Raw genomic sequence first — 12,287 nt, 5'->3', positions numbered from 1 at the left:
ATTGGAATGGAGCTGAACAAAGCACACTACTCCACAGCCCCCAGGTCCTGTGCCCATGGAGCAGCAAGTGAGGGCTGGCTGCTCACAGCTCACTGCCACCTCCAGCACAAGGCCATTTTCACCAATGGGACCCAGTGGCCAGCCCTGGAGCACAGTGATGGCTGTGCATCCATTTAATGGTGATGTGAGGTTCTAGCAAGCCTTGGCTGGGTTCCCCAGTGCTGGGAGAATTCCAGAACCCTATGTACTTCATAAACACACACTAATCCCAGTAGCAAAACTTGTCTTCCTGCTCCTGCTTTGGGATCCCTCAAACTGGTGCACGCATAACGTTTCTTCCACAATAGAAGAAGGGAACCAGATATGCAAGTAGGCAGGGAAAGAGCAGTTCCTGCGCGGGGCCGGACTGCGGCTGGCAGCAGCTGGGCAGCCCTGAAAGGAGCAGTGTGCATCCCACAAAGGCTGCTGTCAAGCCAAGTGCTGTTGACACAGTGAGAACCCAGTTCCTCTCTAAACATGACACCAATAGGGCCGCTATTCTTCTTGTTTCCTGAGCCCTACTCGACAGCTTCGCCTACAACAAAAATCGTGCAGGGGTTGGGGGTGTGTGGTTGGTGTTTTTTTTTGAGCAGAGTGGGATGCGTGTGGGGGAGCTGGGAGCAATGCGTGCACACAGCCTGGCTGCACGGAGAGCTGCAGTGTTGGTGCAGGGAGGAGTGCAGAGGAGCAGGGTCTCTTTCAGCCCACGTGCCCCATTCCCACTGCGCTGCACAGCTCACGGAATATCGGTGTTGAATGGGGAGGTGTTGGCCAGCTCTGTGTGATTAAAGCTATCTATCACTCAACCAGCAGGAGCCCAGGCTTGATGAACTTTCCACTGTGATTCTGTCTTCATTCATGCAACAATGCCACTGCTTTATGCTGCTGCAAGAGAGCTGTGGGCAGGAGCACCGGTTCTCCAGTCCCAGCTGTTAACACATCAAGGTAACAGGGCAAGGGAAAGCCAAACTTTCTTAGGAGTTTGTACAAAGTTTGGCACTTCTCTTCCCACTGCTTCTCATCCTTGCTGTCCAGGTCAGTGCTGCAAGGACCTCAGGTCCCCAGGATTCCACTTCACCCTGCACCGAGCAGAACTGGAGCTGAGCTCACACCACTGCAGCCCAGGACAGCCACACAGTGCCTCATGCAGGGCGGCAGTGGGATGGGAGGAAAGCAAAAGGGAAGCAAGTTTGAATGAAGGAGTCCCCCAGAAGCAGCACTGTAGGAGCACCCCAGAGCAAGAAGACCCCCATCCTTTGGGTCCTGGAATGGAGCAGGGCCTCGCTCTGCCTTCCCATGAGGTAGTTGAGTGTCCTTGGACACCTGCAGCATTGGGCAGACAGTGAGAGAAGGCACAGGGACAGCTTTTCCAAGGCTGCAGGGGATTCTTTAATTACAGCACTGCAGAAGCATGCGAAGAAAGCCCCTTCAACTCTGATCCAAGCAACGTGGCTTCACTGCTGGAAGAACCTCATCATCACCTTCACACGATGAGAAGTGGCAAAGCGCAGGGATCCAGATGCTTCCTGAGCAGGGTAAGCACAATTCCCAGCAGCACACAGTGGGGTATTTTCCCAACACGTGTGCAGCACTTGGCTCCAACCACACGCATCACCAGGAGCGGCCATCTCCAAACGCTGGCACCGACTTCTGACAAATGGCACCACGAGACTGCCCTGCCGCTGGGACCCCTCCTTTGTGCTGATTAGCCCGAGCCTCTGGGGAACTAATTAAGAAGGATGAAAGGCCAAAATGTCTGGGCTCAGGTGGAGATCAGTGCGGGGATCAGAGCGATGCAGTGAACTTTCATCTCACGTCAGTTCATGGCCCTCGTCCAGCCCTTCCCTGGTGCCTGGCGACTCACAGCACCTCGCTCCCTGCAGCCACCAACATGCTTTAAGAGCAGGAAATGAGTTAAGATGAATAATTATGAAGTGCACACTTCTTCTTTCCCTCTCTATTTTGCAGGCGAGCAGTGAAAATAGAACTCTGCACCAGTCTGGAGTTATGCCTGGTGTCGGAGTTGGGAGTTCAGTAGACAAATGGTGCTGGGCTGCGCTTATTGAAATTGCTGCTTTGCCCTCAGCTCTCTGCTCCCCTCTCCTCACAGAACTCACTGCAAAGTCCCTCCCGAGCTGCCAGCCTACAACTCATGAATTCAGTGAAGTTGTTAAAAGGATCGTGGCAGGCTAAGATAAAACAGAGGAGTTTAACATGACAAACAGACTCCTAAATGGGATTAGAGTCTTAATGAAAACAGTAATGAATGAATGAGGCAACCAAATATTACCCATTAATATTAGACAGATAGATTAGATCCCTAGGCACTGCATTTAAAAACGACATGAAATTACTTCAATTACTTTGCATTGATAAATAACAAGGCCATATTTACTGTTAAAAGACATTTCCTCCTCCCTTCCCAGCGCTCGCACGGCTTATCCCTCCCCAGGGGGACAGCAGACCTTGCAGAGCTGAGAGCGGGGCTGGGAGCTCCCCCTCCTCCTTTCCCCAGCACCAGGCAGCATTTCCAGCACATCTCCAACATCTCCAGTATTGAGGGCAACTGGTGCATAGGGCTGGTCCCAATCACTGCACTGAGTCTTTGCATTTCTGTGCAGGAGCCAAGCATTGCACATGTGGAAGCTGCTGCTTGCAGCAATGCACTCTGCACTCTGCAGCTCAGCGTCCTCCTTCCCACCCAGGGACTGTGAAATGAACCCCATCAGAAGCTTTGCTAATGAAGAGATTGGGGATAGGTGGTTCCTGAGTGCTTCGTGGCATTTATCTGCTGGGGATGAAAGGCAGGCAGCCTGTGTGTTTCCAGCCCTGAAACAACGGGTGAATCAGGGACATGGGAAGGAGCAATATGCTCAGCTCTGCCCCAGCCCAGGGGACGGGCCATCCTTCCAGTGCTAAACCTGTATATAAATCTTATTTAATGAAATGATACAAAGAAAAGAACAAATGGAGGTTAAATCATTCCCTACAGCAGATTCCCTACATTGGAAACAAAGCCTGCTCAGACAGCAGCTGGTTTGCACAGCAGCCCTCAACATTCCTTTCCCAGATGCTGGGCAGTGCAGCAAAGCACAGTGCAAGTGTTGGGCACTGGGGCCAGGGCTGCTTTGACCCCACTGAGGATTGGGGCAGAAGCACTGTGGTGATGCCCTCCTGCCCTATGAAGGAGCTCCCAGTGCTTCCAAGCAGAATTTTCTCTCTGGCTGTGTCTTCCTGCAGGGCTGGAGGTCCCACAGGATGCAAACCTCAACCCATGCAAAGGCAGAGGATGGGAGAGCCCCTGTGGTGAGCTGCACTTGAGGGGCACAGCAGTGCTAGGGACACCCCTGGGAAAAAAAAAGGAGGGAAAAGGAGAGCCCTCCCTGCAAAATGGGGAGCTGTGAATAAACCATGCTGCAAATGGAAAACTGCCTGCACAGCCCAGCGCCAAGGAGGGACAGACTGATGGCTCTATTCCTGAGACACCGGCAGCTGACATTGGCAAATGAACCTCTGCAGTTATCTGCTTCCCTTCTTTGTTCTTCTGTCATAAAACTGGCAGGCACAGGAAGGAGATGCATTCAAAGTGAGCAGTGGGCATCACTGGTTGTGCTCCTTGCTCCCCATCTCCTCTGGATCCCCGCTTACCCTTCACCTCTGTCTGCTGCTGGCACCAAAGGGCAGCAATGCCCTGCAGGAGCCATTCAGACTTCAGGAGCATTGTCCCTCTGCTCTCATCTGCTGGGCGTGAGAGGTGGCCTGCAGAGGTGGCACAAGGCAGTGAGAAAAGGACAGGCAATGACACGGGGCAGTGGCACGGGGTGATGGCATGTTTGCTGCTGGTACAACGCTGCCATTCCATTCAATGGATTGATGCTGAGACTCAGTCCAGCACTGCTGCTCCCCCTGAGCCCAGCAATCAGCAGCGTAGACAATTTGCTGTTTCCTTGCTCTGATGTTACCATCATTTGTGAGTATCAAAATGAGAAAGGCGTCAGGCCCTCAAAGCCACATTGAAGAATAATTGGAAATCCAAAGTGGTACTAAATGTTATTTTCTAAATAAAACGCATTCAATTACAGAACACAAGCCCGTCAAGCATTTAAAAAGATTAGTTAGAGCAGAAAAAAACTATTCAAACCTTTAGAGACTGCATTACACACACAGGATCCCCTCTGTTCCTGGGGACAGGCGAACAACGCAGCCATTGCCCGCATGCTTTTCCCACCATTACAATTCCACCTCAGCTGTTGCACAGCTGCACAGAGGGCTGTGCTCTCCAACCTCGATGACAAACAGGCACAGATGACCTCATGTCCAGCAGCACCTCGTGCTGCACAGCACATTTCCCAGGTGCTCATTGCAAGGCAGTGATGCCCAGATGGGCCGGGACCCCGCTGGTACCCAACAGCAGCACGAGGCCCAAACCTCCCTGATCATCACAACATCGAGGCTGCAGATCCGCAGCCAGCACTGCAAGAGCTCTGCTTGCTCCTTGCACAAACAGCAGACACACTCCAGACTCCAACAACCACCACAGTGGCCATCAAGCACAAAGCACAAAGCGCACCGCACTTCACGCAGCGGCTGCTGCTAAACCCTCACTTGGAGCAAGGAAGTCGCAGCCAAACCAACCCGACCCCGAGTGAGATCTGTGGCTCCGGCACATTCACAGGCTGCACAAACAGGGCTAGATGAGATGAGAGCTAGATGAGTGAAGCTCAGATCCTTCACTCCAGCCGCTCACCCCAGCAGCGCCGATGCCTTGAATTAATGCACGCTGCCAAGCAGGCTGTGAGCAGGCGCGCGGCGGGGAAGGCGCAATTATTTACACGTCTGCTCGCTGCTTCCCTGTACGGAGTGCAGACAGGTGAGCTTGCTTCGCACGGTGATTTTTATTTTATAGTTTTCTTCCGAGGAGATAATTGTCAGTGGGAACAGCTCAGGTGCAGACGCAACAAATCGCTGACCCGCGGCTGCAGCAGCACGCAGCGTGGGAGAGGGGAGCGAGCGCACAGCGCTGCGATGGATTGATTCCAGCCCTGCTACCGGGCTGGAGGCTGGGAAGGCAAATCCCTCTCTCCCAGGGTTTCATTAGCTGGGAATGGCTTTCTAACGAGATTTACACAATCTAGCCTGGAGCCTACACATTTTGCTCCGCACCCGGAGACAATAACAACGGGGAGTGGAGGAGATGCCTTCTTTTTCTCTGGTCACCCATAATTCAGGACCGTTACGGCGCTGCCATCAATGTGATTACACAGAGCGCAAAAATAAAACAAAAATGTGTCCGTCTCTAGCATTAAGTCTCCAATTTCGACTGACCCAAGCCAGGAAAATTTATAGTTATGGGGACGACGTTCAGTCCATTAAGAAAGATGGGAAATTGCCAGCTGGGATCACGATGACATCCTCACCTTTCCTCTAACACCACTCCCACTACAATGCAGAACGGCAGCAATGTGGGGCTGCTGGAAAGGGCTCTGTCTGCATTGGAGGTGGTAGCAGCACCTCTGGAAGCACTCAGAGCCCCCATCAAACTCACCCTGCTGAAGCTGACTCACACCCATACCACGGTCAGAGCCCAGCCCTGGTGCTTTGCAGAGATGCCCCCCAAGCTGCGTGCCAAGCACACTGACAGCAAAGACCCAACATGAAAATACCCAGCCTGCCTGCAGCTAGCAACAGGAGTCTGCACACTGCCCTCACAGCAATGCTGTTCCTGGCATAGTTCCTCCAAAATCAAAGTTCCTGTGTGGTCAGCTCTTTTTAAATGGAAGGGATTTTGGTGAGTTCTCTCTCTGGGCAGTACTGTCTGCTGGCTCACACCATGGTCCAGCCACACGAGGAGGAGTTATTTTCACACCCATCCTTCCCCTTTGATTCCTCTCCCAAAAAATAAATTAAAAACAACAAAAAAACCTCACTTATCATCGTGTTCTTGTGAAGATATTAATAGCACCCAAAGCACTGACAGTTGCCTGTGAATCACTGCTGAAAGGGATGGGAAAAACCTGCGGCTGTGGCTTGCTAGGAGACAATGCAGCATCCATCGTGAGCTGCAGCACCAAGCACTGCTTCTAGGACATAGGAACACGGGGTGCTCCACATAGCTGGAGCTGTGCCCTCAGTGTCCCTTGGCTGTGGCCATCCTGCGCCATCATGCTTCCTTTTCATTTGCAGGTTCCATTGCTGTGGTGGGAGCACAGCTCCATCCTGCCCACACGCTGCTCCTGCACTCAGCTCCGCTTCTGCTTGAAAGGATGCCTGAGTGCCAATTAAACAGCCAACCAGGGCACCGAGCAGATAAATATGTGTTGTGAGAGAATGTGGATAGACACACTCTGAAATGGAGCCAACAAGGGGAGGAGGGAATGTGTCGTTGTTGGTGGCAGAACTTCAGAGTAGTGCTCATCATGCGCTATCCGTGCAAAAGCCAACCTGCAGCCACTGGGCATCTGATTGCTCCCAAACCTTCCTTCTCTGCACTGCTCTGACTTCAGCCCTGAGCACACAGCACAACGCTCTGTCCCATCTGAGGGCTGGGTGTAGCAGTGCCCCCACGCCAGCTCCCAGCATTTTTTTGGTTCTGATGGATGCCCAAATGCCAAGTCCCCAGCAGCTGTGCCTTGCCGAGTGCAGTGCTCAGAGCACAGGGATGACCACAGTCTGAAGCTCAGCCATTCCCTGCCACCTCCTGGGTTAAAAGCCCACAGTTCTGCCCAGCAAACCCTGGACACAGAGAGGCCAACAAAGCTGCTTCTGGAGCCCACCACAGGGCCAGGGCCCAACACAAAATCCACCCTCATGCTTTGTCTGCACAGACAACCAGCAGTGAAACCACTATGGATGTACTTGGGACTGACTGCCATGGATATGCTCTATGTGGCAGAGACACTTCGAGGCAGAAACAGCAAAATCCCACTTGAGCTCCATCTTTTGCTGCTGTAACCAGTAGGTTGACACTGCCAAAGGTCAGGAAGTTTTGGAGGAACAAACCCCAGAATATGTTAATATCCACTGAAGCAGCTTGGCACCCATAAAGCCTTGGTAGCAACCCAAACTGTGCTACGGATGGACTCCGCTCAGACCAACCTGAAACCACACTGCCAGCTGCAGCCACTTCCAGATGTGGCTGAACCTGCTCCCACTGCTCACGTGGACTCTGTGAGCAGTTTGTCCCTTCAGCCACGGCTGGTGCTTCCCATTCCTACACCCAGCTTCACGCAGCTACGGAACGCTGAACTGAGCGGTGATGAAGAATGGTGCTGTGCTGTTAAGTGCAAGGACTTGGGGGCCTTCAGCCCCCACCATGGGCACTGCTGGTGCCTGCCCTGCTCTCGGCCCTCTTGTGTTTAGTCTGCTGGGCACATTCCTGCACGACGCTAAGACAAACAGCAGATTATTCATGGGGCTCCTTTGCCTCAAGCATCGCCCAGAGATGTGGAGCTATTGCAGCTCCCACAGCCACACGGCAGGGCTGCAGCTCTGGGGCTGCATGCACAATGCTCTAGAAAACCTCAGCATCTTCACTGCAGTTTTACAGAGCAAACATTTTGCCTTGGAAGAGGAAGGAGCAGGGAAAGTGAGAACAAAACCCACAAGCTGTGTTTTTCTGCTTTGCAACCAGCCTTAACTTTTATGTGTAGTCCCAGCTTGAAACACCATTACAGCCACCTCCCCCAGGGCACAGGCATCACTTCCAAGCTGTCTGGAATCCGCAGGAACTCTTTTTTCCCTGATTATTTGAAAGCTTTCCTAATGCTTTGGTGGGAATTTGGTTTCCAGATGCAGAGCTGTTGTTCAAGTGGTGCCACTGGGACGGCCCTGAGATCCCACAGGCTGGGCTGGTGTGTCCTGAGGTTTTGGGCTGGAACTGACTGCGTGTTTTGGCCCTGCTCATTTCAGTGTTATTGCAAGAAAGCATGCTTAGAGCTGTACTTCCCCACGTGATTTGAATTGAAACAGAAAATAATAAAGCCCAACCAATCTGATTTTGCAGTACTTTTCAGACCATTGAAGGGAAAAAAGCTCTCTGCCCCCTGACCAGGGATGGAGCAGCCCTGGGCTCTGTGCTGCAGCACAGTCCTCACCACCTCCCTGCCAAGCACTCAGAGCAGCAGCTCATCGCCTGCTCTCTCTTCCTGCAAACTTCACAATAATAAAGTGATACTCTAACCTGTATCCCTTTTTCCATTTCACCCTTCACTGGATCATTTTATGCATCTATTCCCATTGCTAATTCAAACTAATTAAAGTATAAAGTAGAATAATTTGTGCCATTTCAGAGCTACTCTCACCATATTGTGAGTTATGTTTCTTTTCTATTCGTGCCCGGTGTGAACCATTCCCCTCCTCACCAGACTCACTGCTGGGGGGATGGCCACAGCAGCACAGGGAGGGGGAGACTTTTAAACAGCTCTGATAGAGAGGAACATTGAGCTCTGGCTGCATCCCTGAGTGCTGCTGCAGCCCTGCTGGGGTCATCTGAGACCAACAGGGGCAAAACCCACCATAGCTCAGCATGGCATTGCTTCAGCTTGTCCATCATACATCAGAAGTCCCAGCTTGCTTTGGTGGGGGGCTCTGCCACTGTTGCACCCATAGGTCACCCCTCTGTGCTGCAGCACAAAGTCAGGAGGATGCATGAGGGGGTGGGGGCACAGCAATGCAACCCCCCATGGAACCCGAGCAGCAAGCAGACCTGGAGCACATGGTATCAGAGCAGCTGCTCTGCACTGCAGCTGCCCCATGCACACCAGTGCTCTGAGCAGGGGATCAGTGTGTGTGTGTGTACGTGCATGCAGGGAAATCCTGGAAGGATTTCAGGACTGCGGTTGCCCGTCTGAAAATTAAACAATAGGTCTGTGGATGGGGAGGAATCGCAAAGGGAAGCACATACATGGGAACCCTGTGGCTGTGACTGGCAGGGGAAAAAATAGACTTAATACAAAGTAAAACCAACCCAAAACAAACAAACCCTGCGCGCAAACCTCGCAAGCACTTGAAAGAAAAGAGCCGTGTGAGCAGCGTCTGAAATGCACCCCATTACCAAAACAAACCCAGCGACCCCTGACGCTGAGTTTTCACACAGGGGTGGTTTCTTACTGCTTCTTGCAGGGAAGTTTACTTTTCAAGTATGTGTTACTTCAAAGCTGTCTGCCCTTTGCTCTGCGCCTTCGGATTCCTGGTGGCTGCCTGTACATCCCAACAGCTCTGCAGGTCCTTTCAGTCCCTGAGCCTCAGAGCCCTGAAATACCACGGCCTTTTGGTCAGCTGGCATTCATTAGCACATCCTTCTTATCTTATAGGTATGGTTAATGATCCCAGGCAAGCTTGTACCTACATTTCTTAATTATTGCTAATTGACCACAGGGAGGAAAGTGAAATAAGCCCTGCATGGCTGCACGTGTTGCAGGAGCGTGGGACAAGCAGGTGCTGCAGCACAGCCCTGCCCTCTGCAATGATGCTCAGCTCAGTGGTTGACCAGCAGACAATGCAGTTAAAAATTTAATCCACCCTTTTTTTTTTTCTTCTTTTGTCCTTCTTGATGAAGCCATCCCCTTTTATCCACACCTCTTGCATTTTTTATCGTGTTTTCTCACTCTTTTTTTCTGGGCACCATCAGTATTTACAGCACCTCTACTCCAGAATTGATGGAGCTCTTTGCTTTCCTCACTCTGATTCCAAACTCTTTTAAATCACCCTGGCAGCTCCCTCCCCTCCATCAGCACCCAGAAAGCTCAGCCCAACACAACACCCTTTGCTCAGGAGTTACGCAGCACGGGGTCACAGGACAAGGAATGGTGAAACAAATCATCCCCAGAGACTCCTGCAGCTCTGCAGCTCCCGACACGGGGGCATTTGCTAAGCAAATATTTCACTGCTAGCAGAGCAGACGGAGAGACAGCTCTTCCCTACAGCCACGGGGATGTACAGGCAGGAGGGAGGGCTGCAGGGCTGCTGGAAGGCTCCCAGGGCCCAGCTGCAGGCACACGGGTCTGTAAGGCCCTCCTTGCTTCACATGGGGCAGCCCCATGCAGTCTCACTGATGCTCCAGCAGCATCTCGTGATGCTCAAGCCCTGTCAGCTTGTGGGCTGGATGGTGTTTGCTTGCTGGAGCAACACTGAGAAATGCCTGTCTCCTTTAAATAGTCGGGGTCAGAATCACTTCTCTTCTGCCATGAAAGGAATTTGAAGGTGCTTCAAGAGAGCCTGTGAAAGCTCCTAATGAGCACTCCTAAATCATGCGGCTAAAGAACTGGTGCTGAGGATGGAAGCAAAGTTTCTTTATCCTCCTCCCTCCCTCCTCCTGGGACCAGACTGTGCAACTGTTGCTTCTGTGCTTTGTGGGAGTAAAATCAAATGTCAAATATTCTGATTTGGAAGGAGTTGGCAATGGAACATGAAAGGCTCACGGAGAGCTCCAAAGGACTGCAGATAAATTGGAGAGAAGCAGACAGGGCTGGGATGGGAGCCAGGGGGAGTGGGGAAGGACTGAGCTCCAGATTTTGGGATGAAGCAAATGCTTTCCCTCTGCATTCAGCACGGAGTTGCTCCGAGCATGGAGGGAGGTGGGATCAACACAGAAGTGACACGGATGTGCTGGAAGCACCTGTGTGCACATCACAGCTCACCGTGTGCTCTGAGCACAACCACAGTGCGAGGCAGAACGCTGCACCCATGCCATGGTTTGTTTCCTACCCCACAGCAGCACGGAGCTCAGGACTGCTCCCAGTCTGTGCCATGGGAGCACATCTCCTTGCTAAATCCCACAGAAATGCAGTGTTTATCAGATCAGTTTTGCCATAGGCACGTATCCTATTTCTTCCTTAGAAACCACAGACTGTGGGCAGCCCTTCCCAGCTCACACTCAGCACAGCTGCTCCGGTGCCACTTCACCGTGGCGGAATTCCATCTTATTCCAGATCTTCAGACTGCACAATACATTTGAGCTATGCATTCTCAGTGCTTCCAAGGGCACTTCTCACTGCTCACAGCCTCAGCTTGGGCCTCTCTCCTCCTCGTGGTACCGACTCCCTGCAGCCATCAGGCTCCAGCCAGAGCACTCCAGAATAAATGAAAAGCATCCCCCCCTCTATTTTGCTGAGCATTGCCAGAATTGGGGCAGTGGGGTTCAGTGGGGCTGACAACATCCACACTGTGTCAGTGTGGGGGCTCCTGGGCCCATGGCACACGCTCCCAGGGGGCAGAGGGCAGCTCCAGGGGGCGAGGGCTGTGCATGGAATCAGCATTCCAGGAGCACTCCATTCTTTGCTAATTCTCCTCACATCTTTTTGTTACACAGTTCAGCACATCAGCTCCCTGTGTCCCTCCTGCAGCAGGTGGAGGTCTCCGTGCACCAGGAGTGCAAAGCTGGCTGTTAACTCACAGGGTTAACCCAAGGCAACGCCACTTAATGGCATCCAGACGTCCTCAGATGTAACCCTCCTCCTGTCTCCACCACCCACGAGGCACCAGCTCTATAAATCTGAATTACACAGTGGTGAGTAACAGCCAATAAAACGCTCAGCAGTCAGTGAACCCAAAAGTCTGGCTCAGCACATGGGAGTTCTGGTGTTGTTTTTGTCTCAGAGAATGGTGCAGATGAGATGCGCTCCAGCTGAGGTCCTGCCTTATTTACACCATTCTGGCTCCCCAAAGCTGCAGGCTCCCGTGTGCTGCTGGCCATAAATTTCCACTGTAATCTTTTTGGTTTGGCTTTCTACAGCCTTCGGGTTTGGCAACCTCCAACTCACACCACCCCTACCTTAAGAGCTATGCAAACACTAAAGTTATGTTCCTCGTAATATCATGGTATAATATTGGAAGATAAAACTTGTTTATGACCACACAGAGCCAAGAAAGGATGTTGGCTGCCACCAGTGGGGGCTGAGCCAGCCAAAGTGGCAAGGTGATGGTGGCATGGTAATGGTGGCATGGTGATGGTGGCATGGCAATGGTGGGATGGTGATGGTGGCATAGTGATGTTGGCAAGGTGATGGTGGCATGGCAATGGTGGCATGGTAATGGTGGCATGGTGATGGAGGCATGGTGATGGTGGCATGGTGATGGTGGCATAGTGATGGTGGCAAGGTGATGGTGGCATGGCAATGGTGGCATGGTGACCATGGCACAGTGATAGGGTTATGGTGGCACAACGATGGTGTCACAGTGATGATGGCACAGCAATGATGGCACAGCACAGGCTCAGCGCTACCTGCACGGCAGCTGCTTGCACCACACTC

At 52.2% G+C, this 12,287-nt stretch overlaps 1 protein-coding gene across 10 annotated transcripts in view; it reads right to left on the bottom strand.

The window, feature by feature from the left end:
- Positions 1-12,287, bottom strand: part of PLXNA2 (plexin A2) — a 341,299-nt gene that overhangs the window by 45,427 nt on the left and 283,585 nt on the right. The window lies entirely within an intron of this gene.

The sequence above is a fragment of the Tympanuchus pallidicinctus genome, unplaced genomic scaffold, assembly GCF_026119805.1.
Source record: "Tympanuchus pallidicinctus isolate F22 unplaced genomic scaffold, pur_lepc_1.0 scaffold32, whole genome shotgun sequence".
NCBI classification, from domain to species: domain Eukaryota; kingdom Metazoa; phylum Chordata; class Aves; order Galliformes; family Phasianidae; genus Tympanuchus; species Tympanuchus pallidicinctus.
This window is presented reverse-complemented; position numbering and strand designations above follow the sequence as displayed.